This window comes from Amphiprion ocellaris, chromosome 2, assembly GCF_022539595.1.
Source record: "Amphiprion ocellaris isolate individual 3 ecotype Okinawa chromosome 2, ASM2253959v1, whole genome shotgun sequence".
Taxonomy (NCBI): domain Eukaryota; kingdom Metazoa; phylum Chordata; class Actinopteri; family Pomacentridae; genus Amphiprion; species Amphiprion ocellaris.
In genome coordinates, this window is record NC_072767.1 from 29,741,940 (window position 1) to 29,769,154 (window position 27,215).

Here is a 27,215-nt window from a genome sequence, read left to right on the forward strand (position 1 = left end):
ATTTATACTATGAAATAGCAACAAAGTAGATATACTGAGTGGTCAAAACAGTGTTATGTGAAAATAACACTTGCGGTTTTAAAACTTGTTAGGTTTCTTCCAAGTGAACACCATAAAAATTGAATGCTTCTATTGTTATACTGTACAGTTGGTGGTTGTATTTTCCTTCATCCACTCACTTTGTGATACGAGATTGACAGACCCATCATGAGGATTGTGTATCGTTTATATTTTAATGATTGCTATTCTTCCAGGGGCAAGTGCTACGGGTTATTGCAACATTAAAATCCTTTTACGTTTTTTCATTATTAACAATAATCTAATATTGATATAATATAGTGTATTATAGTATAATACTCATAAGAGATTTTCTTCTGCATTAAGTACTTTAAATTTTATAACCATAGTACATTATCTTAATTATACATCCTTACATTTTCAGTGCAGTTTGATTTTAGTGCCTCCTCCATCACTGCTCATTACTGTTTATCAAGGTAGACAAAACTAATAATTATTAAAATAGTTCCTATGTTTTTTTTTAGCCAGTTACGTTAGCACAGCCAGAGCCTGACTACATATTCCTTTTAAGAAAGATCTTCATGCTGACTAGAGGGTTCGTTGTGGGAAGTGGGTCTTCCCTGGTGCCTGAGAGAAGAACAAGGAAGTTGGTGGTGTAAAGTGTTGCTTTAATGGTAATAAAGTTACTTTAGCTAGCTGTAATGTTGCCTTGATAAACAGAATAGTTACTGAAAGTCTGTGTGTTGTGTTCACTGCCACAGAGAAGAAACAAAGAGTCCCTGGTCATGAAATGTTACAACAGTGTCCTTCTGTATTCTTCACGGTTGAGTGGTGTGAGACGGTGCTCATCATGAATAAATGTGAAGTGACTTTAGCATGTTTACATTCTGGCGTTCACAATGACTAAACCTACACACACAATAAGTGAAGAGCATGCTGTAGCGTCATCTTTGCTCACTGTGTCTTCCTGAAAAGTAGGTCCATCCTTTCGTCAACTTGCAACAGGCCGTCTTCAGTCAACAATCTTCAGTAACATCCAAAATCACAAACTATCCAATTACAGTTCTTGCCATCCCTGCCTGGTATGTCAATGGTCTCCCAGCTGTGGCAACATGTAGAGTTGATACAAGTGTAACCACAGAGTCAGAAACCAGCATCAGAGGCCAGATGCATGGCAAGACATTTTGGATGCTACAGGTTAACCAGGCCTGATCCACACAAGTCATTTTGAAAGCCCAAACCAGACAAGCAACTTTATCTTTGACCCAGCTAAGTATGTCATCAGTCTGTTAAATCAGAATGATCTCCAGCATTCTGTTTACAAAAGCAGTCAAAATAAAAGACATTATTAGAACAAATTAATGGCTGCTAGCAGCTTTAATGCCAACCCAGCTTTCCTCTTCTCACCTTTCCCTCTTCCCTCCCTTCTCCCCTCCATGCTCATTTCTTCTCTCAGTTCCTCTCCTCTCCATTTCCTCCTCTCTGCGAGCAGTGCGGTGACCTTAACCATACAGTGGTGATTGCCTCTGCAGTTCAGTGGGGAGGTCTCATTTCCGAAGCCCCATGACTATTCCTGGAGTTGCAGCTCCACCGTGATTGATGCTTTATGAAACCTTTTTTACAGTTGTGACATTTCGGAGGAAACAAGCAGGGTCTGAACTTTCCATCTGCTGGGTCCACCCACCTGTACTTCCATCTTCACTCACTCGCCACAGTCTTTCCCTCGCTTGCCTATTTGTGTGTTTTTGCTTATTCTTCGCCTCTTAACTCCTCTTTCCCTTCAGCACTTTACTCAATCTGTCACCCTCCCGTTGTCTCCTGTCCCCGTCGTCAGTCTTTAGATTTCAACTGTGTCGCATAAATAGTAAATAAGAAACAGTGATAAGAGCAAAGACAAATGCTACAAAGTGTTCACTCAGACAAAATTGATTTAGTTGTGGTTCTCATTAGCACTATTTTCAAACTCGTAAAAAAGTGTCACATCAACATCTGAGTTGTGATGACAAATGGGAACCTTAACTTTCCTAAAAGCGCTGGTATTTCTGTCTTGGTGCTGAATCATACACAAGTGCCTATTGAAAGCCATTAAAGCAAATGTAATGGCAAATGTAATGGCAATACCACCCCCCTTCCCCTTCCAACCAACTCTAATCTCTGATCTAATTCCTCTGTTTTAAGTTGTCTGATGATGCGAGTGATTCAGAATCCTGCCCATCTCTACTATTTATATGGTATGATGTTTACTTTGATGTAGTTACACAAAAACAAAAACAACAGTTTTGTTAATTGGCAAGCATAAGACATAATTCTGTATGAAATCATCTGAAATAAGAGGAACGTTTTTGTTCCTATCCTGTCAGCAGCGCTCCCAGAGTCCTTCGGTTTCAAATTCATAGATTTTGAAGACTGTTTACTGCCTTTAATGCACATTGACTAACCATGCTTGTTGTTGTGCATCGTCACCCTCCCAAAATGCTACTCTGAGCCAGGAAAACCCTGATTATACATCATAATGTACAGAGATGCGTGGTCCCAGCATGTCTAGCAGATGACTGCACTGTTGAGCATGGATGGGGCTGACATTTGGTTCAAGTGGCCAAGTGTGAATTCGCTGAGGCCATAAAGCAGCTTATCAAAATGGAAGGTCAACTGGAAGTAGGCATTGTGATCGTGAGCATTACAAAATATGTGTCACACACTGCCAACAATATACTATCCAGATTTGGTTAGCTGGTGCAGCTCATGTCTGAACTGAGGAGCCAGTATTTAAGCTCTGCATGGATGGTAAACATGTGCTGCTTTGCTGCTGCAGGCTAATAAGCACAGTGTTGTTGCTTATTTTTTTTCGAAAGCTAGGCGGACACTGTGTAGTTTCTTTCGTCACCCTTTCTGCATGGACACAACTTGTGATTTTTATATTCAGACTAAATGTAATATTTCCCTTACATTGATATGTTCGTGACAAGCTGTCACAATAGCAAAACTGACAGCCTCATATTGGTTTTACATGTTGAGTTTCTATTTTTTTCTTCTTACTATTGAAAATGAACACAATCTTATTCCACTGAGTTATTCAACCTCTCTTGGACCTGCTCCTGCTTCTCCCTCTCACAAACACATTGACCCTGCTGCGAATACCCCACCGCTTCATGCAGACTGTCAATCAAAACATGAATGTGGAAAGGATGCAGGAAGAACTTTCGCTGCAGAGAAGATGGCTTACTAAATTGCTTAGCAGAATCCCTTTACAAATAGTTTAATATCCGGATCTCTCTCTACAAATACGTTGAAAACTGATGCATTTAAGTTAACTCTGACAAGTTTGTCTATCTATACACTTAACAAAACACTGTCAACCGCAGAGGCCCAGCTCCTCAAATAAATTATTAGCAATCATGTTGGGCTAGCCTAGCTAATAGAGTAGCTATAGGTTAATGTCAGAATATAGCTTGATTGTGTAGATATTGACTGCTTGTGCAAGTGGATAGTATGAAAGTCTCTCTCTGATTATTAGTTGAACATTAAAAGTCATCTTTATGTGTAGAAATTACCTATTTAGAAGTTGTTTCTATTAAAAATGATCCCGTCCTGCATTTAAATGGCATTGATATAACGTTACACTGCTGCTTCTTCAAGAATGTGAGGATTTGTGTGGTTCCTGCCTCTCCATCCACCCCCCAAAGCAGCTCAAGCACACCAGCTCTACTACAATTTTGCACAAACATTGTAAAACTACTCTAGGTTTCACATTTGGCAAGTTGTAACACTGGAGTGGTTCAGTCATATATGTTCAGAAGAGAAACTGATTCTGTTTGCTTTCTCAGTACAGGTCAATACTGAAAAATACTTTCAAAGACTCAAAAGTGCTCATACTGAGGGAGCACAAAGATTGTCTGGACCAAAAATATTAGTAAAAAAGTGAACCTGAGAAGTCTGACCAGTGTGATTAGTTATCCAATTAATGTGTTCCAAATATTTCCATGCTTCATCCAGTGCTGCTGTGGCAGCTGAAGAAGCAAGAGAGGGTCAGGAAGAAGTAGCTATTGCTAATGAGGAGAGAGATGTAGGGGATGAGGAGGAGGAGGAGGACAGCAGCCAAGATGCTCCTGTTTAAGAGCCAGCAGGGCCAGAAGCAACAGGTGAGGCTGACAGCAAAAACACACAGCGATATAAAAGCAGGGCAGGTCAGAAGAGCAGATTTTTCAGCAAAAAAGGGACTCATTTTTGTTTTTCTGTGCTTTGTAGACAGGGCATCAGCTAGCAGCAAGAACAGAGGCACTGGATTTAATTCAGACTGATCGAATATGACTCAGTTTAAAACTTGGCTGTACCACACACAGAATGGTAAATGCAATATCTGCAGAATTTGTGGTACCATGAATATATAATCAGAAATATTTTTTTTCTGTTTTCCATTTTCTTTCTTCCTTCTTTCCTATAATTATTATATCTTACTGTGTTGTGTCATACCTTGTGTATATAATGGAATATATAAAAAAGCATTATCACAATAAACAATAAATAGTCAAGTCTGTGTGTGTCTGTTCAGCAAATCTGATGATTGCTCTAGTTTGTTTAGGAAAGTTTTGTCTAATGCACCACAAGCCTGGAGGCTTGAGAGAAGAGTCATTTATTTCCCTGTCCCTACAGCAAGACTGACCAGAGGAATTATTATAAATCATACTGTGTTGATGACAGCATGCATGAGATCTTAGCAGCCGTCATCAAGGAGTCCTTCTCATCAAAATTTAAATTATTACAGAGACCAAAGGTGTATCAATGTCCAGGCAACTTTATTTGCATGTCTGGTATGGGAACATTTGTTTTGCCTAATGTCAGAATCCACTAAATCCCTGGTCCCATTAATGAAGCATAAACATTACATACTTGACTATGCTTTCTCTAAAAAGGGACAGTTCCTGGACATGGCCTGAGCCTTAAAGCAGACACTTTTGTGACAGCCATCAAGAATATAACTTTGAAGAACAGAGAAGCTCATGGTCTGATGGGGCAGCTGCTATGACAAGTTTTAATTTGATGAGCTTGTGAGGATAGTTTGTTTGCTGTATTCCTCTAAATAATTTTACTTCAAAAGAAACTGTGAAAATTGTACTGTAACACTCAAGGCAGCATCCACACCTCTAGAGAGTAAAGGCAATTAAAATTCCTTTATTTCTGTCTATTGGTAACTAGCCATTTAATCTTTTTTGTAACATTTTCAGTAATTGAAGGACACAAGCTTGTTCTCTCAGCAAAAAGCCATCACGACCCTTCAAAGAGACCTGAGCGCAGGCCTTGGAGCTTTGATAGAGCAGACAAAGGTAAGAAGATGTCCAAGGATAAAGGGACTCTACACATCCTATGCTATGTATGGATTTGTGGCTGCAGTTCACCTTCAGGTTGATAAATGCCTTAGTAGAAGGCAACTGCATTTCATTTTTGTTGTTTGAAGCTGTTTTACCTCTCATCCAAGAAACTTCCCCACTTCTGACTCCAAGTTGTTAACTGATTAGTAACAGTGAAAAACCTGAGCCTGAGCCTTTGTGGATGTCCACTGACACACAAGTTTGGTGAGTCTGAATACCTTTCTAAACAAATCCTGCATTATCAATCAGTTTTCTATTAATTTATGATTAACACTGGGCATTTATTCTGTGCTTTTGCTGTATTGGTCCATGGGCACATGACACTGGCTGACAAAGGCAGTTGTTTAATATAGAGTTGGAAAACAGTATCACTTTTTTAGTCTGTCTTTGCTTGAGTTAACACCCGTGAGCAGGCTGGAGGTCATTGAGTGTCACAGAAGGCTTTGTCATGGTGCCCCTTTACTAGTTAAACCCCCACGTTACTCTCTGAATGTTGACATAGACTTGCTCACATCCTCTTGTTGTTACAGCATTATACAGCAAGATGCTCCACCTGGTGGTTCAACAAGGTACTACAGCTAACCTAACATGAAGTGTGTGTTGTCCAGGAAAATGGTATCAGGCATTGCCACATGCTAGATATTAAATGACTCACTCATTCACCCTTAAACATCTGCCTCAGAAACACAGTTGGATAGTAGGTTTCATGACCTGGACATACTTGGGACTTTACTGTCTTGGGACTGCAATATATTGCTCTACAAGTTGATATAATAAACACCCTTCATTTACCGATTATTGCCAGGAAACTTCACTCTCAACATGGGAATTAGACCTTGCAGGTGAGGGGCATTCTGAGTTGCTGAATCAAGATGATTACAACTACAATTTGTTAATGCCCAGGAAAAAGAAATGTTGTTTCAAGAATCAGAAACCAGAGGTGATCATAAGTCTGCTGGCAAGTGAGTTTAATAAATGGGCTAACCTCGCAGCCTGCCTGAGCTTCCTTCGGGACATTGCAACAGTTATCCCTGTTTCCAGTGTGAGCTGTGAACAAAATTGAACAGGATATGTGGTTCACTTTGAAAAACAAAACAGATAATTATGCATTTTCTTCATGTTTCATTCACTTCACTTTTTTACCCTCAGGTGAAAAATAAACAGACTTCTGAAATCAGCTTCAAAGAGAACACCTGGCTGCCTGCTTCAGGATCTCCATTCATAGACACAACCTGAGGCCTTCTCATATGATAGAGCATTGGGATCTTTTTTTTTTTTTTTTTAATTTTAGAAAGTGGTATAAAATGAATCATTTAGACAAAGGGTGCAAACTATTAAACTTTTGTGCAGACTCAGTAGTAATGCAGCTAATAAACTGCAGTACAACATTACCGAGTGCAGATTCTCTGCGAAATAAATAAATAAATAAAAATCAGTTGTTGCACACCTGTGATATTTTAACTGATGTTGGTGGACATACATTTAAATGGGGATCAGGGAAATGAAAATGTCAAACAAACTCTCCTTTTTAAAACTAAAACTTACTTGTGCTTTGTCATTTTAGCATGTACACCCACACCTAAACACCCTTAGAGCAGAGTTAGCCTGTGGCTCCACTTATACATTACCTCACAGATTTAATTGTTTACTTATCCCATCATTTTAGAATCAAGTAGACACAGAGCATAGTTCAAAGGGTGTGAACTTTCTTTCAGTTCCTATACTTACTAGTTCCTATAATTCTGCTGGATTCTAATTGAGGAAACATTCATATTCTGTATTTGTGACTTCTACAGAACAATGACTTGAGGTCATTTTCAAATCAGACCATGACCTTCTTTGTTTCGCTTTGGGAGCTGTTGTGTCCTGGCTTTTGGTCTGTTGCCTGGAATCGATCAAAAATTGACATTTAGATTCTTTTTCCAAATGTATAGAATAAACCATTCAGGGAAGGGACTCATAAAACAATGACAAAAAACAATAGAAACAATTGTTAATATACCAACGAACAATTTAGCGGCACTATAAACTGCAGTCTCCAAAATTCTCATTAAGTTGAATACACACAAGTCTCTGAAGGACTTTCAGCATAGACATGAAGGAGTTACTGCAGAGTTTCGATTGCTTTTGCTTTAGCTGGCCATTGCTAATAACTTTGCAACTGGGCTCATATACATTAACTCCAGATTTTGTCCTCAATGATGAGAGAACAGCAGTTTTACTGTGTGTTAGAATTTGATTTAAATTGATTTCCGTGGGATGCGGGCTTCCTCATGTTGCCTGCCCAGAATTAGGACTGTAAAACCAATGTATGATTGTCACAGCCTGCATTCAGTGCAGATGGTTAGCTTTCTGTCGCACTACAAACTATGTTTCCCAAAGGGACCTATGTGTTGGGAAAGCACACACGTGTGTGTTGTGTGTGTGTATGTGTGTGGGTGTTTGAACATATGTCACTGCCATGCTGCCAGTTCAAGGTAGTAAATTCTCCATCATGACTATCAGTGTGATTAAATAGAGGTACCTGGGCACATCCATCATGACACATAATCACAGAGAAGGTCACACAGGTTATGAACGAGGGGAGGGAGCTAATGGAGTAGGCACATTCAGTGCGAGTTCATTACTGTATAAGCACATGCTGTGTATTTTAAATAAAAGCTTTCATAACCCAGTTTTAATTCGTCAAAGACAGACAGCGAAGGGGAGGACAAATATGAGGGAGTTTCTGTCATGTTAACCCAGTAATTTACAGTAAACCAACATTAACTGCTGATGTTTTTAACTGTCAAGCAACTCCCTTTGGTTTACATTTATTAACGAGTGCACTATTAAATGTTTAAGTGCATCAAAATGTCATGTATGCCATCAAGCTCCCCATGAGGGAAGTTAGCAAGCTAACATAAGGCATATAGCTTCACAGACACAACTGCAATGTGTCCCCATTGTTAGCTTTCTTCTTGTAAAAGTCTTGTAAAGGTCTTTTTTTTTTTTTTTTTTTTTTAAATAGCTACATAGCCTATTTTGTGATCTACTGTCCATACACACAACTGACTGTTCTTTGGTTGTTGGGTTCATCATGAAACTATTTTGTCTGTGTATCTAGCCCTGTTAACTGTGTTGTAAGCATTGCAAAACTACCAAAATTATTGTCCAGCAGTGCTTGGGATCTTCGGATGGAATTTTTGTATGTGGAAATTTAATTCCATCAGTTGCCTAAATGTTGTTTGCCATGTTCATTGCTCCAGAAAGGCAAATAAAATCCCCATCCATGCAATGAATCTTAGAAAGATGTCTCTTTGTCTCTTCTTATCACTACAGAGTTGGTCTGAACAGTAAAGGCTAGTTAGCAGCTACAAGTGAGGATACAGTAAAGTCAGTTAGCCTAGAACCAAACTAGGAGTCGCATAGCTAGCAAAGTAACACTCCTTACATGCTTAAGACAACTTAACTGAAGAGTTGGGTCTTAAAAGGTGTTGCGTTAAGAATAGAGATGTAGGAATTTATCAGAGGATTAATTCTTCTGTGCTGGAAAAGTATGGCAATAATCATTCCTCTAGTTCATGTTTTTATTCAGAGTGCGCCAAGAGGGAAGTAGTCGTGCAGTTGGTCCATAGTCAATGTTTAATAGTAAAGGAAAAAATGAAAATTGATATGTGGTGGCAATGCTGATACCATTGCAGGTCATTATAAATACACGGGAAACCTCTGAATTATTTTTTTTAAACAATAATGCAGTGCTCTACCACACAACCATACATCCACCTTTCAATATATATATCTTGGTAAAGGATACTGACATTAATCAGAAAGCCATATATTAAAAGACAGGAAACTGGAAAGTATTAAGGACAATCACTTTGCTGAAACTTGTTTTAAAGTTTCAGATGATTGTGGTGCAAATGTCAGTCTCAGAATATGTTTCTTAATTGCTGAAGTTGAAATTGTATTCATCTAAACACCAAAGAACAATACATATTTAATGCCACACTGTACAAACACGGATCCTTGGTCTCCTGATGTGACTGTTAACAGGAAGCAGCATCATTACAGTCTATTAATAGACTTGTCCAAACGCCCCATCTGGACCATCTTAGGAACAGGTGACACGGCACAAGGAGGTCAACACTGTGAATTCATGCATACTGTTATCGCTTCTGTCCTGGAACAGCAGATGCATTTTTTAAGATGTGACTGTTTCATGACCTGCAGAGGCGGTCCCAATGTAAAGTCTCTCTCCATGCACTCTCTTAAGTGCATGTGATTAAGTATGCTCCTCAGGGTGTGATTCTGTGGTGGAGGTGCAGGATGTACTCAACATGCCCTTTACACATGAACACACACTCAAACAGTTCCTACGCTGATTACCAAAAACAGAGCACTAAATTAAAATTCACTCCGGATTATAGGGACTGCGGTGTGTGTGTGAATCGGCGAATGTGATGAATGTCCTCAAGGCATCAGCCAGTGACAAATCTAGCGGCTTCACAGATAATCAATGGAAGATTCATAGAAACTGACAATAACCAAGGCAATTTTAGTTATATAGCGAAGGTACAAGGCCCTAATGCACAGCTGTATTGTGGTGCTCGTCGTTAAATGCATACACTTAAGAGAGTGAATGTCAAATCTTTCTTTATTTTAGTATTATGCTCTAAATAAGATCCACTGACAGCTAACCAATGCCACCCCTCTAGATTAGAGTGTCAATGTTTCAGAGCTGCTTGGTTTACAGCTGCTATTTCCATCCACAGGGGAGCGTTCAAAAATGCAATGGCAGAGCTCAAAACTACCGAAGCTGGCAATAATGAGGAGATTACACTGATCTCTCTTCATTTTTTTTTTAGGACACTGCTTCCAAACCATTTGAGCATTTGACAAGGGGAGGACCGGCAAGACAAGCAGCTTGGGAATTTGCTTTCAGGCAGCACTGATTTGAATCATCAAATTCAAACTGACACAACAAGATTGTCGATCAAGAAATCTTTAATTAAACAAACCGGCAATCTGTTAACTTATAGCGTTTGTGTTGGGCTAATATGTAAAAGGATGAAACTTCTGAGGTTTTCTTCTCTATGTTGGTGTTTATGGACAAGCAAAAGCTCGACGACGAATTAACGAAATAAACATCTGGTGCCTAATTTGACTTAATAACCTTTTGTAATTAGAATGGTTTAAAACATTGCAACACTCTTCTCATCCATTCTACCTCTTGTAATGCAATAACAGACAAGTTGAATGACGTCCAACTAGATCATATGGATGGTGTGATGACATGATTGTTCTATAGTGAACTTCTAATTGGATCTGTGCTGGTATCTTCTCCATGTACCACCCTTACTCTTTTTTTGTTTAGAATAATGTTCACCTGTTTAGATTCTGGAGTCTTTAATATATTATTTTATTGCTGGCTTGGCTATCAAATATTATGTCTTTTTGGCTACAATTTTTAATTAATTTTTTTTTTTTTTTTAAGAATTGAGAAGTGCAGAAGAAATTTGTCAAACTTACACATTTATTTTTATCAATTTATAATTTAAAAGTTAAACTCTGGAAATGGTCAAAGCAGGACTCACTGAAACCCTCAGATTATCAAAAACACTTAGTTCATTTCGCTAGTTCACAGTCCAGAGCAAGTAAGCATTACAAAGCACACACTCACTCCTCTCTCATGTCCTCGTCATCCCCTGCAGACTGCTTGGATAAATCTATAATACCTGAACACACTGTAAGGCATCAGCCCACAAAGCAGTTTTCTTTGCTTGGCACATCTCTGCATCGTCAGCCGCACATTTTCTCTTTCTTTCCATGTTTCTGTAACGAGTGCTGATATTTTAACAAGGGCTACATAATAAATACCTGAGCGCTGATCCTCTCAGTTGTGATGGCAACTGTTGCCTGCTATATCGTGAATTTCACTAGCTATGTCACGACAGCTTACATGAATACCTACATTTAGGTATACAGGCTGCAATGCTGGGGTTGGGGGAAAAAAATAAAAAACAAAAATCACAATCCTCATGAGACCGGCCTGTTGGGAAAATTCCCAGTCAGTGTCTGCATTTGGCCAAGCTGTGACCTCTCATGAACCCTTGTCGCAGTCTGTATAACGCCCTCCACACTGTCCCACAGCACTGAAAAATCAGAGGCAGGATTTCAGTAAAATGTTGTTATTCTTAAACTTATGCTTTTCATTTTATCTGTGCATGTGAAGCTGCTACACAGAGTGTGCATGGACACCAAGGTCATGTGAATGAAAGGGTTTTAATCACTGTAGTAAGCTTGAGGCACTGCACAAGGAGCGCCTTAAGCTTACTGAAGGCAAGGAACCCCCTGTTCGAATCACAGTGATAAAAGCTATGAATTAGGACTTATGTCAAGAATTACAACTTGATTAAGTTTCTCTCCATTTATGAGAACCCTTATTTCCTGCACCCCAGTTAAGACATAAGGAAACTGACAGATTCATCTCCTCGATTTGGATGAAGTCCAAGCAACCTTTTGACCCATCGCCCTTCAGTACAATGATAGTCACAGTATCGGGTCTACAGACCAGAGCAGTATATAGATCAGGGAGAAGAGAAAAAATGGGATACCTCAAAAGAACAGATAGTGGAAGAAGGAGAGTGAGACAATTTTTTGTTTTCCACTCAACCTTCCTTTTTTTTTAATTATAAACTCCTTGGTGATGGCGTGAATGAAATTTAGCTTAGTCTTTACGCTTGACCTGTTAACTCCAAATGACACAGAAACAGACTGTATCAGCAAGATGAAAGGAAAGGTAGAACACAGGTAGAAAGACAGTGAGGAAAGAGAATATGAAGGAAATAAATGAGGAGAGCAATGTTACCTCTCTCTTTCTTTTTTAAAACAATTTTGGAAGTTAGAAAACAAGAGTTGCAGAGAAAGATGAAAGAGATGAAAAAAAGATGTGAGTCAGGTTGAGATGAACAGACAGGAAAATAGACGAGGAAAAAAGCGATGATGGGAGCGTTGATGGCAACATGTAGGAGGATGAGGTTGAGTAGAGACAGATGCCAGGAAGTAGCCACCCCCTCTTCCCCAGCTCTGTTCCTCTCTATTGGGAGGAATGTGCTTTAACTGTATCATATGCCACATATACGCACACAAGTAGCGACATCAAACATCAGGACACACGTTTTCATGTCTTTGCTGCGCAGGTGATTTGACAGAGCAACAGTCCATAATCACACATCATGCAGACACACACATTCATATAGAACACATACACCGTGCACATTCTGTAACTGTTGTATACACGCAAGCTCATTTAATCAAGGAATTTTCACTGAGAAGTTTGAACAATGAATGTAGCAGGTTACTGACAGACAATAAGTTAACAGATTAAATGTTCAACGACTGAATCATAGTTATTAATTATTCTTGTGGTAATTAAATGAATTGCAGGCAGCATCCTGTTGCTCATGATTATGCACGTTTGGAGACTGAACATTACAATGTTGATAGACCGACAGATAACTTCAGTTACACTGTTATTGTAGTTTGACTGTAAGCTATTGTTGAGGCCACAGACTACATTTGACTCATTAGTACAGCCACAGCATCTAAACACAGTGAGACACGTGGGAAATTTATGTAGAGGTATACGTTTTGCTGGGATCTGGTCCTTTGTTGATGTTCACAATCCATTTTGAAGCGTGAGCTCTTAACATATGTATCGGTCCACAGGATGTTAGAGGTAATCAAGAAAGAGGAATAGTGTCCTACTTATTATGTTACATTACAATCTATTCACACACTGGCAAAAAATAAATAAATAAAACCATTACCACATAGAAATTACAATTTCTTCGTGTAAATTGTATCACATTCTTAAAAAATAATAACATCTTGAACACTGGAATTGGTTTTGGCTACATCTTTTCAAATGTGAGGACTCGCTACTTGTCTCTGTGTTGTATCATTGTATATTTAATATCTTTGGGCTTTGGACTGTTTGAGAAAACAAGCAGTTCAAAAGACATCATGTTGGGCTCTGGGAACAAGCACGAGGAATTTTCCACCATTTTCTTACATTCCAGAGCAGTGGTTCTCAAACTTTTTTCTTTCATGTCTCCCTTCTGAAGCAAAAAAAAAAAAAAAAAAGATTTTGCACCACTGCCCCAGCATTTCATTACCTCAGTTTTATCAATAATTAATAACACAGAGGAAACTAGCAGTATACCAAATCAACTTGATTTTTCATTTAACGGAACAAAAAATATTTGCAAATTAATGTCACAATCCTCACAGTGCTTTTGATTGTGTCACGACATTAATAATAGTATTTACGCAACTTAAGGTCTGCACGTCATTCTTCCATCTCCAGTCCCTGCACAAATTTTTCATTTTTCACAAATATCGTGAAAAACCGGTGTACAGATTAGCTGCGAATAAATTTAAACATCCATTAGTTGGTGATGTATTTTTCGTCTAACTCTCATCCTTTGGCATGATGACAGCACTGATTTTACTGGAGTTAAATGTCATACTTGATGTGTCACTTTGTGATGTGATTACCGTATATAAAAGCATGGACCACTTTCCTACAGTCTGAGGACATATAGAGCAAATTCACTGCTGATCTTAGCAGAGAGGAATTGGATGAACAATGGATCGACCAAATATAATAACAGGAGTTTGAGCTAGTGTTTTGCAAGTCCCACAACCTGCTGGGTCTAAGTTAACCCCTGCTGGTACTGGGCATAGAGGAAGATGTTTTTTAAACTACAGTTACAGTGGGGCATCTCTGCTGGAGAGAAATATAATAGTTAGAAAGCTCACCAGCGACATGTCACATCCACAGCTCCAGCGAGTCAACAATGGATCGATGGAGCGCAGCTGGCGAGTGCCTTATCCTCGGCAAGTTATCACAGAAACGATAGAACATTGCTGTAATGCTGCCAACAGTCTGCTGTTGGCTTGCACCAGCCTTCTGTCAAGAAAGACACTTAGCCACAGTTGTGTAGCGACTGTCAACACATCCATGAAGAGTCGAACGGCCTTCTCTGTGTTCCTGTCATTCAGGGTGCACATGACAGCACGTTGCATGTGGTCCCACCCGCCAAGTTTAACAACTTTTCAACATATCGTAGGGTCATAACGCTGGGTGTCAGATGTATCTAAACCATTTTCTGTATACATGTAATACAAAAGTACACAGCAAGCATCTTCATCGTCTTTATTGTTAGATAGGAAATAACCCCAAGCTAAATTTTCACAGCGATAGCTAAATCAGAGCCACTTACTAACTGTGGAAGTCATATCCGAAACAGTTGTTTGGTCATTTCAATAATCAATAGATCATGCAAATTTAAAAAAAAAAAAAAAAAAAAAAGAAAAAAAATCATAACTGATAGCCCTAATCTCCATTATGGTGCCAGCTGCTGCAAAACCAAAAATAAAAGAGAAAGAAAAAAAATCGCACTCCATTATAAGAAGAGCATGAGTATGAAAACAACGAAGTGTAATAACATTTATACTGTAGAGTACATGCTTTACAGTATAAATGCATCAGGAATGCAGCAGGAAGTTGTGCATTGATCACGTTACGCACTGACATTCACAGGCATACACAACACTGGTGTCATGCATGGCAACACAAACTGAAATCTCCAACAACGTGTTGCAAAATCAACATTCCAGTGTCTTATGGAGGAATAATCCAAACTAATTGTCTTGACAAGATGTCAAATGTTGAACAATTAGACATGTTAAATGGGCCAGTAATGACTGCTGAACATGTCGGCCATATGGATAGGCCCCACTGAGATCTCACTGTTGGCAAAGGGCCCACTGCTCTCACATCAGAGAGACAGAGGGTGAGAGAGCAGGTGAATGGAGGACTCAGGGAAGTGCAGGATAAAGCTGATTTTCTCCCACTCGTTTAGCACAAAGACATATTTTATGGATGGAGGTGTGAAGTGTGACACAGATGGCAAGATGGGGAGACAGGTAGACAAACAAGCAGACAGAGCTGACACAGGGTAGAGCTTTCTAAAGATTTCAAAGATTAGCCAGTGATGCAGTATACTTCCAGATGAAGTAATCACATGGAGAAGAAATCTGCCACATTCGCTCACTTAAAGGAATTCTGATTATGAAAATATTTTTGTTACAGCATAATGAAAACACCACATTTTTATTTGTTATCAGTCAGGGACTTAATTCTTGTTTATCAGACTCCTTTGCACCTGTGACAGCGCTAATTCTGCCACCTGCAAATTACTGCAGCCTCATGTTTGTTTCTGTTGTCGAGAGTTGCTTACGACCACGTTCTTCCCTCATGAGTAGTTTAATTAATATGTAGTAGCAAGACATGTTACACAAACCATTAGAAGTTCACATAAGTTGAGCTGTGGCCTTATTTTGAGGCTAAATGTGACTGCCCGTTGCACACTCTTGTGTTGTTATATGCAGTTTTCTAGTCCTCAAATGTAAACTGGAAACAGTAATTTTTTCAAATGTCATTATTGTTCCGCTACAGATGCACAATTAATCAAATATAAATCAGGACTTTGGCCTCCTAAAACTAAATCAGCATGACTGACTGCAATATTGATGTTTAAAATGCCTCAAGCACAGACAACGCTGATCAAATAAAACAGTCCTTTTAGATAAAATAACTTGGTTTAGGTTTGAAGTAATCTGACATTAGAACACCTTTATTTACTCACTCACATGGGTCTGTTCTGCTGCAGTAACTGATTGTGGAGAATAGAGGCTTCTCTGCGCACAGCCACTAAGCTAACATAGCCTGCACATAATGCATTTAGGGTACAGTAGTAAAATACAGTGTCTGGATAAGCAGCATGGAAGAAGTTTTGGGTGTGATTTTTAAAAATACTTCGTTTCTATAAGATGCACTGAATTCATCTAAAGATTACTGCAACCATACTTTGTTGGAAATTTGTACATTCACTGGAATGTAGCATGACAATCTTAAAAGAAATGGAAAGTCACAGTTAAATACTCATGAATTAAAAATATCCATGATTAACATTTTGGCCATAATCATGCTGCCTCACGTGGAAGCCTTGGAAGAAGGGAGAGACACCATCATAGATGGTTAGTTAGATATTAATCAGCACTGGCATACAGGGAGGAGGGTTGCAACAAAGAAGAAAGCTGCTATACTGAGGGAACAAAGAATATCTTAAAAGTAAAGACCATCAATACTAACAGCCATCTTTACATTCTGAACAGTTTGCAGCCGTTCCAACGTGGCTGAAAATAGATTTTAACATATATAATGCATGGCATTGTGCATAGATGAACACAGAGCAGCTACCATAAACTTATGGAAAGCAAGTTGTAACAGAAATAGTGGATGTTGAAGTACAGAAGAGAAATGTATGTTTGCTTTCATTACCCTCGTTTCTGCCGATTGCCCTCCGTGCTGAATGCTGTTAACTAAAGTAAGTGTGAACCACAGGCTTATATCACTTCCGAATGCCATCCAGTGTAATCAGCACTTCAACTGACAGCAGTGTTGGCAACCACGCTTGAGAAATGCTCTGTAGTGATTTAAATAGCAAACTATGAACTTTCCCCCTTCATTGTGTGCATTAAATGGTACACAAATGATATACAAAGGCCAGTTCTACCACACTGCAGGGGGACCCGGGATTGTAGTACAACTGTGCAGAGGCTGAAATAAATGCATTTTATTTTCTTATTAGATATACATATAATATACAATAGAAATCAGCAATATCAAAGTATTGTCTTAATGAAGCCTCAGAGTGTCCTCTTTTCTTTACCTTGTTGCTCTTAAAGCCTCCCTGACTGTGTTCTGGCAGTCAACAGCACAGCAGGTACTGAATAAAACAACTGTGCATTTTAATTGTTTGCTATTCAAGACAGAGGGTCTGTGAAGAAGTGCATACCATTACATTACATGCACACCCTGTATAGGTAAAATAATAATAATAAAAAAAAGTCAAGGATCTAGCCTGAGTCTAATTTATGATTTGCAATTTTTGGCATTATATAGTAAATAAAATTGACATGACTTGACATGTCGTCATACATAAAGAGCTGAAAACTGAAGCTTAAATTATCCAAGGAGCTTTGGTAAAACCTTAAATTATCCTTTCTGAGTCAGCATCACCCCAATGGCCCGCAAGGGTCCATGCAATGTAAATTCAGTCATTTGCCCATGAGGCTCCTGAACGACTGAAGCCTAAAATTTATGACTGCACTGACTAGCACATGTGAATCCCTGGAATATAGAGTTACACAAGGTAGCATAAACAAAACTGCAGGCACAATTGCTGTCCATGCTGCCGCCTACATGAGAGCTCCTTTGGGAGCATATCAGAGCCTGAACTTGCCTCTACAGATAGTGAAATGAATGCATATACCATAATGTTGTAGATTAATTAAAATAATAATAATAATAATAATAATAACTCTAAATAAACATGGAGTAAAATCACTCTGTAAATCCAGTCATGTTGACATAACATTTACAGCATATACATTTAAGTCCCAAATGATTTATACCAATGCTAAATATTGATTTATATAGATTTAGATTTATTGTTTTTTTTTTTTTTTTTAATAATTCATTTCTTCTGACTGGAAATGACATAAGCACATTAAAGACAGTGAAATTATATCAGTGATCAATTTTACCAGTTCTTTTTTCTTTTTCTTACATTTTTACAAAAAACACCATGGCCAAAACAGTTTTTGGAGAAAATGAAGCCTTTGCACCATTTCAAATGGTGCTGGTAATCTCTACTATTATCTTAAGCTTTCTAAAACAATATAAATGGAGAACTGCTGATGCCAAAGTTCTCTCGTCAGTTAGTCAATTGTAAGTCATGAAGAGTTTAATGGTCTTGCTATTAGGGTTCATCACTGAGAGAGAGCTGCACATTGTGACCACTTGCAAGACAGAGAAAGGCTATAAAGACATATTCAAATGTTTTCCAAGTGCCAGTGGCCACATTGCAAAGCTTCATCAAAAAGCACAAAGAGTTCCAAATGAAGAAAATCTGTGTAGGGTAGGAAGCCAAAAGTAACCCCTGTGTTGGCAAGAATGGTAGTGTAAGAGGCCAAGAATCACCACCAAGACTTTCCTGATGAATCTGAGCAATTCTGGTCTAAAGATCTCAAAGCAGACAGTCCAGGAGATAATTTACAAGACTGGACTCCATTCACACAACCAAGAAGGACTCCTCTTCTCTAAAACAGATCAACAAAAGCTCACCTAGTCTTTGCAAAAATTTATCTGGACAAAGAAGAAAGCTTTTTAACATGAATTCAACAGTCAGATGAGATGAAAATGGAGTTATCTTGACCTTATTTATTGAAACAAAGAAAATGTGTTCAACCTAAAAAAAATAAAAAACCCACCACCCCCACAGGTGGTCTTGGACCTTTAAACATGACAAGAATCTGAAACAGACAGCTAAAGCCAAAGCAAATAAATGCTTAATGGAAAACAATACCAACCTTTCTGGAGTGGCCTAGCCGGCGTCCTGTCCTAAATCCAATTAACAATCTTGTGAGGGAACTGAAGAAGATAGAGATGGCAAGGAGCCCTTCCAACCTCCAAGACCTGGAGACTGTCACTACAGAGAAGTGGCCCAATGCAATAAGCTTCTTATATATAATAAGCTAGTGGCAAATAAAAGCTTTCCCACTGAATACTGTAAATTTGGAATTAATAATTTTGGACATGTCCATCTCAGTAAAATAAGAAATTTAAAATGTATCATTAACATCTCTTACACGTAGTTTTTCTAATTCTATTATTTTTATGTCATTTCAAGACTGAAAAGATCTTTTGGTTAAATAAAAAATTCAGCAGCTTCCCTCAGCAGAACAAAGAGCCATGCCATGTCGCAAAAACTGCTCAGGAATAGCTCAAGGAATATTACCTAGAGACGAAGGTGTTGACCTGGCCTCCAAATTCCCCAGATCCTCATCTAATCCAACATCAGCAGGATAAGCCGGAACATGCTCCATCCATGGAGATCCCATCCTGTAACCCACGGGCTTCACTACCAATGTCTCAGTGCCAAACACCACAGGACACCCCAAGAAGTCCTGTGTCCATGCACTGAAAGGTAAGGCCTGCTTAAGTCGCACGAGAGGGAGCTACACAATAACAGGTGAGTGGTTTTAATGTTGTGGCAGTGCAGTTCCAATGCCATGTTTCTCAACTAATGTGCCATATTCTGTTGGAAACTGGAGGCATAGCAATATTTAGACCAGATGAACAATGGTTGTGGGGTTGATAAAGTTAAACTATCCTCTGATGAGTCAATCAAATCTAGGGGTGGAACAATACGAGCTCCCCCACCTACACACAGTCACAAGGGACAGAGGAAAGACAGGCAAATAGAGCAGATGAGACTTTACCTCTTCGCTGGGTTTTGAGTGTGTGTCTGGTTGTCTGTGACCTGTCTGGTCCTTCATTAGCAGTCACTCACCAGACCGCAGCAACTAACTGCATCTAACAAAACAGAAAGTGCTGCTCTCTATTAAGATCCTCTTATCCCAGCCATCCACTAAATCAGCTCTCTCCCTACAGACTCCCCGACTTTGATGACATTGCTTCAAAGCAGTTTAACTTTCCCTTTAATCTTTAATGAAATAATAGTGCCGAAGAAGAAGTGATGGGCATTTATGTCACGTTTAAAGGGAGATTTTGGCCCGCTGCAAAAATTAACAGGCCTGTTGCTCTGAAATAAAACTGTTCGCTTCCTAACGGGACACTGCACCTCTTTGACATTGGACAAAAATAAATAGTTTATTGGATTCACTATAATTTTCTTGTCTCTGACTTTGACAACTGCATTTAAAAACAAAGAGTCATCAGCAGCATCTGAAAGGCCTGCTGGGTATGAAGCAATTAGCTTCGTCTGACTCAGTTTCATTTTCTTTCAAACTGGAAGTGACAGGATATAAATATACTTTTTAAAGACTGTTTCTACTTAAACCTTTTTGCTTTGTTGCACTGAATAATGAAATGAACAAGTTGATTTTTAAGCACAAGCGCGGTATTAAGCAAATGGGGAAAGCTGATTGCTTGCATTATAAAATAACATACTTTGCAAACACATTTACAAAACGCTAACCAATAAATCATTTGGGTGAGTTAATATTTACTAAGCCTCTGCCTTGATTGCTACGAACAATTCCCCACAACGACTGCCTTATTCTCAGCCCAGTGACAGCTAATTAAAATCATGTTAATTAAGTGTTAGAGTCGTAACAAGCTCCCTGTGTGTCCAGCCAGAGCTGGTCCAGTCTGGCTGCAATCGAAAGCAACTTTAAAACTGTAAGGAATCCTCATTTTACATTCAAATAAATGTTTCTCCAGGGGAAAACTAAGAGTCATTTTAAATTGAGATATAACATAATACCCACAATACACATTTTATTTTAGTTTCTTTTTCTTTATTGTGTTTTAGGCAACAGTTCCTCTGTATATTCTATATGTTAGAATTTATTTTTTGTTATCAGTTACCCATACTGCAGGATGAGCATACTGAATTGGATACTCGATATGTGAAGGGGCATGAAAGAGCAATTTTACAGAGTTTTGGGATACATTTAGTGATGTGTTATCTGTTGAGTTTGAAAGAGAAGGTAAATTTTTTGGTTTGTATTGACTCTGTTTCAAAGACATCCAATCAAGGATCATCACTGGTGATGAGATGGATCTATGGTTACAACCCTGAGGCCATACAATGATCTTTAGTGGAAGAGCCTGCAGTCTCTAAGGCTAAAGAGGGTGCAACAGGAAAGCAATATAGCAAAGAGTCCCCTCATCATTTTGTTCAACAATTACAGGACTGACCACTGGTAAATCCATCCTCCACAGGAACATTCAGGTCAAATAACCTGAGCTGCGGTGCGACAGTTGTGTCTGGTCACAGCACAGAGTTTACGCAAAGGTTACTGGAGGCATCAACACAATTGTCACTCCTCACCAACCTTACTTGCCAGACTTGGCTCCCTGGAACTGTATCTTCTTTCATTAGGAGCACTGGAAGTGGAGTATTGCTGTACAAGGAGATTACTTTAAAGCGAATGGCGCCCAAGTTTAATTCAATTCCTATTTTTGTTATTTATAGTTGCAGTCTCTGAATGTGTTGATCACACTTTGTATGAGCCAGTGTTAAAGAAATGTAAATCCAAATTTTATGGCAACATTTGCTTTACAAAATGCAATAAAGGCAGTGGCATTAATCAGGGACATGATTCGCACTTTGAATGATTTACAATTTAGTTTCTCTTGAAAATCCAAGCTTTAATTCCTAGTTCAGCAAGACAATTTGTCCCATTTCAGAAGATGTTTTTATTTTTTGTTAGTTTTTTTTACACACATTCTCCAAACATACAATATTTATGTGCCAATGTAACAGCATTAAGAATTAAAAGGCCTGGGCTGCTGTGGGGCTCAATGAATGGCTGTCAGGTGTGTTGAAAATGACAATAATCACAAGTTAATGGATTCTATGTTATGGCTTTCAGGCTCACCAGATCTCAACTTAATACCTATGATTATAGAAGTGACAGCACATTTCGCAAAAAAAAAAAAAAAAAAAAAAAAAAACGCTATGCAAGGGAATATGTTTTATACAAATGCTGTCCAATGCTATATTTCTTTATGTGAAATATACAATATGCAACACAAATGTATCACGTAAAACGTGGTTTTATGTGGTGGCTAAATTTCTTACAGAACATGCAAATGAGGATGTGGTGTCATGTTAGTAAACCGAATACAGTGACAAAGCAACAATAGTTAAGAAAATGCTCCACAGAAATGTTCCTCAGTAATGGTAGGCATAGGTGCCACTTTTGCAAATGCTGCTCAGAGCTTAAATAACATGTTTACGTTTTAAGTTGACTCTACACACCATATCTTATACGTTTAATGGGTATATGAGCTCCTGAAACTGCTTCAAAACATCAAAACCTATTTGTTGATATGAGAGCCAGGAATAAAAAATAAAAATAAAGCAGCAGAAGTATCATAGACTCAGAAATAAAGATGTGGTTGGAGAAAAAGGGCGTTTACAGTCCCCAGGGCGCTCGAATCGTTTAGCCTCCAGCATTTCTTAAAGGGACACAAAAATCTGCATTGTCCCCTATTTATGCAGCGATGACGCCTTAAATGGCACTATAGAGCAGGTACAGGTGTTTAGGGGAGATAAGACCCCCGCCTGCCTGCTAGCATTTCCCATCCTGACACCTTTAAAGGGCTTTAGCCGCTAGCAAAAAAGATGCTGATGGGTATTTCCAGGTGCCAGTCTGTCAGTCATTCTCCATTTCATATAGAGACCCCAGGAGGAAGAATGATGGAGGAAGAAGAGGATGGAGGGCTTGTCATCTCACAGAGAAAAATAAGTTAAAAATAGAGTGATATAGAGGGGGCAACACATTATAGATGAGAGAGAAAGAGAGAGTCGTAAACTATCTTTCCAACTGGCATAAGAAATCCCTCTCTGAAAAGTCCCTTCAGTAATATTGTCAAATGTCATGTTTCCTTTTGACAAGTAAGATAAATTTTGACACAGATGAAAAAATATCAGACTACACATACTTGTGTGAGGAGTCTCGTATAATATTTCTTATTTTGAGAGGAAAATGCAAATATACTTTAATTTCAGTTTATCTTTTGGTTTTGTTAACATATGGTTATATCACATATAAAAAGTCTCTTTTAATCTTAAGGGCTTCAGCAATCCAGGACTTTCTAATCCAGGGGTCACCAACCTTTTTGAACCTGAGAGCAACTTCAAGGGTACTGAGTAGTATGAAGGGCACCTTGTTTGATACAAACTTCCTCAATAGCAAACTTGCACCATCATCTTTTAACAATAACAACAATTTCTGTGGAAATGATCACTTCTAACATTTTTAGGAAATCATTAACTGTCATATCTTCAAATCATGCTTCATTTGTGCAATCCACTACCTTTGTAACATTTTTGAACAATTCATGAACTCTGTCCCATGTTTGTACAAATTATCAGTTATGGAAGAAAAAAAATCAACTCTTTCACATTTTGAAATGAATCGTATCACATTAGTACTAATCACCAGCATTTTTCACCAGCATTGCAACATTTTTAACAGATCATAACAACAAATCATTACATGTTTTCAACAAATTATTTTTCACATTTTTTTATAATGGCATGGTGTTTTGAATGACAACATGTGTTACCTCTTTCTTTGTCTGTAAATGTGTGTTAGTGGGAAGCCTGGCATTGCAGAGCTTATCATGTCTTACCTTTACCTTGCAGCTCACAGTTCAGATGGTTCAGTTTCCCAGTGATGGCCGTCACAAATTTGGGACTACTCTTGTTTTCAAAACTCATGAATACAGACTATGATTGGTCAATAACCAGGTAAAAGTTAAATAATATGTAAAATTATATTAAAAATTTCCAAAAATATTACAATAGGCCTCGTTTCCTCTCAGGAATAAACTATTTATAGGCTGCTCTTCATCCTCCGATACACAACTAAACAGCTTTCTTTTGACAGGACTTTTGTTAATTGGAGTCTTGAGTTGATTACTGAACAAATTCTGTATCTGTGATGAAATTCCTTTTCTATCCGTTAGTGAACAAAACTTGAATTATTGATCTGATGGTGTGCTCATTTTGGTCGACCTGATTGTGCTTGAGGTACAACTTAAGAATTGATATATAACTGCTGTTTGCTACAAAACACACTCATAAATCTATATACATTAAATTCAGTTCAGTATGTTTTCAATAAATCAGCCTGATGCCACAGTGAGTCTGAATGTCGTGCTAGAGGACACATGAATTTTCCTTTGCCCTTATTTTGTCTTATTTTTCTCCAGCTTACACACACACACACAGATAGAGAGAGACCATATCTGAAACACGTAGAACCTCATGATGTATCCCTCATATAGTCTCACCTCTCAGAGGACACAGACATTGTTAAACTCAGGCAGGAAATGAGTTCTGAGCCATAATGTATGACACACAGGTCCCCCTGATCGCCCTGTCCTTCAAAACTGATGGATACTAATATGTCACTTCATGAAAATGTGTCATGAAACTGGAAAGAAAAAAATGGAAACAGCAGAATACAGAGAGATGGAGGCAGGAAATGGAGCTAAAATGACTCACAAATCTATCAGAGGCGCTTTAAAGTGGGAAAAGCAATGTTTTATAAAAAATGCCTGTGTTGTTCTGGTGCCTTGTACCTGCAAGCTGATGTGATCCTTCCGCTCACAGTGTTACCTCGTCATCAACAGCTGTGCTTTCTGGGCATGCAAAGAAAAAGGAAACATAAAATCACTGCTCGTGTCTCTCTTGTCCATTTTCTTTCCCCCAATTTTTCAGACACCCAGCAGCCATCTAAAGGGAAAAAGGCTTTTCCTATTTCTGCCTCCAAAGACACTTCAGGGGCCTGGGCGTGAGTGCATTGTTCAGTGGAGCAAGGCATTTCCTGCTGTAAAAGAAGACCAAAATCCATCCTCCAGGCTGAATTATTAAAAACGCACATGCCTAAGAATGCCAGTGTTCATAGGAGAGAAGATGGGATGGAACAGAAGGGAGAAGAAATGGGGGTTAGAGGAGAAAAGGGTATTGACTGGGAGGATGTTTGACTCAATTCCTGGCTCTTTTCTCAGATTCAGACATACAATTACAGGTCCATTGGAAAAATTACACCTGCTGTGAATGACAAAAAAAAGACTGTCAGCCATTGTCCTTCAAAATGACCCTCATGACCATTAAGAAAATCATTTAATTAAGCTCATAGAGTCCAAGAAACTAATGCTGACCATTGGTAAAGACTATGGTCTATGGTGCCATAAATCAAGTGCTTTGTACACCTAACCTTTACCTCAAACCATCCTGGTTTTGTGTGTCCAAAGTGAACATCCATTCTTGAGACAACAAAACCCTAAATGATCAAGGATATTTTCTTAGGCCAAACTCCTCCAGAGCCACACAAGACATCAAACAACTGATTTTGTGATTACAATTCATGGTTGAAAAGCATTTTTCTTTGACAGTGTGGGAGCGGAATTCTTTTTCTAAACTTACATTTGTAGCCAGGTTAAAAAATTCCATACATTATAGTGTAATGGTGTTGTAATAAGGTTTGATAAAATTAGGGATAAAAAGCACATTTGAATAAATAATAAATAGCCCACAATAAATAGTTTAATAACCCTCAAAAGCATTACTTGAACAGTACTGTTATATCTGCCAAAGGTGGCTACTTTGTTGGGTCAAAAGTTTAGAATACATGTTGGTTTCTAAATTGACTTTTTTTTTTAAATTAATTTGTTTATTGGTTTTATGTTTTCTTTCCAGAGTATAATGAGGCATTAACATGCATAATTTCCAATAAAAATTTTGAAAAACTGGGGTGTTCTAAATCTATTGACCAGTAGTGTATGTTGAGGCCCCAGGAACCTCTCTAAGCTCTGTGACATCCCTATTATAATGGGATTAGAATGACACATTAATTGAACACAGTGCTCTAAAATAATAATAATAGTAATTCATTCTGAATTGCTTTAAATGTAATTTGAAATTCAGTCCATTATGTGATACAAGGATTTGCACGAGAGTCATCTCTGTCCGCTGCATCTGTTAATATAAAGAGAGTTAAATTTTTAATTAGGGTGATCATCCGAACAATCTTTTTTCTATGTAATATGCGGAGCATTTGTATGGGTTCCATAGACTTGACCTCACATTTCAGCCAAACTGCTTAATGAAATTTGCATATACTGTATGTGCGAACAGCCAATTAGGATTAGCTGATTCTTTTCTCTAGGGCTACTCTGACCTCATTCTGCATCCACCAGAGGTGAATCATGACCCTTTAAATTCTTCCTTCTCACATTTCCTATCTCTCGATTTCTTATGATACATGAAATACTGCTTTTGCATTTTTCCTCAGTCATTGTCGTAAGAGGCTAATGTCAGTCAACCAATTAATGGAACAGATTACTATGCAATACCAGATATGTACAGAATTGATATTTGTCTCACAAAGTCAGAGCATAGACACGAAACGGATATCAGCACACCCACAACAGCACAGTCATTGCTCTCCACCCACCCTGCTTACCACATTTGCCTTCCTGTGACTTCTCCCCTTTTCCCAAAATGAAATTGGAGTTGAAGGATCACCGTCTTCACCATCACATTTCTGATGTGCATTTACTAGCCTCATCAACCATTTTAAAGTGTTTATTGTTCACTTATGTATTGTTTATCTGTTCTGCATTTGCTATTCTGTTCTCTCTCTCTTTACCCTAACCAGTTGAGGCCGATGGCCACCCTCTCTGAGCCCGGTTCTGCTGGAATATTTTTATTGATTTTTTGTTTTGTTTTGTTTATCTCAGTAAAGGGGAACTATTTCTATTTGCTGAGGTCTTGCTCAAGTGGAATGGAAAGGAACCATTAGATTTGTTGGGGTTCTCCATATACATTTAAGATTGAAGTCCCTTGAGATGAAATGTTGTGAATTGGTGCTATAAAAATATAACTGAATTCCACTGAATTGAATTTTGATACAGTTAAGGCTATTCACCGTATGCTGCAGATGGTGTTCAGCATATTTACAGAACAGGCCTGCCAGGGAGCTTTAGTAGTGTTGCAAAAGCACTGGGAACAGTGTAGCATTGCGCAAGGAGAGTACATTGATAGAGATGGGAGACAAATTTAAATCAGGTACAGATTTTTATGGGCATAGTCTGATTAAACATCATAGTTTAGCTGTTGACAGATTATATCCTTGTAGTTTCTGTCTGCTACATCTCTAACAAATGAA

At 38.4% G+C, this 27,215-nt stretch overlaps 1 protein-coding gene across 4 annotated transcripts in view; it reads right to left on the bottom strand.

Annotated features, from left to right (window-relative positions):
- Window positions 1-27,215, bottom strand: part of LOC111562694 (inactive N-acetylated-alpha-linked acidic dipeptidase-like protein 2) — a 520,178-nt gene that overhangs the window by 414,605 nt on the left and 78,358 nt on the right. For 2 of the 4 annotated variants that reach the window (XM_055016281.1, XM_055016280.1), the window contains one exon: window positions 24,625-24,684. The exons of the other annotated variants lie outside the window; for them this stretch is intronic. The gene's annotated coding sequence lies outside the window, so the exon portion shown is untranslated. The remainder of the gene's footprint in view (window positions 1-24,624; window positions 24,685-27,215) is intronic. 4 annotated transcript variants of the gene reach the window in all.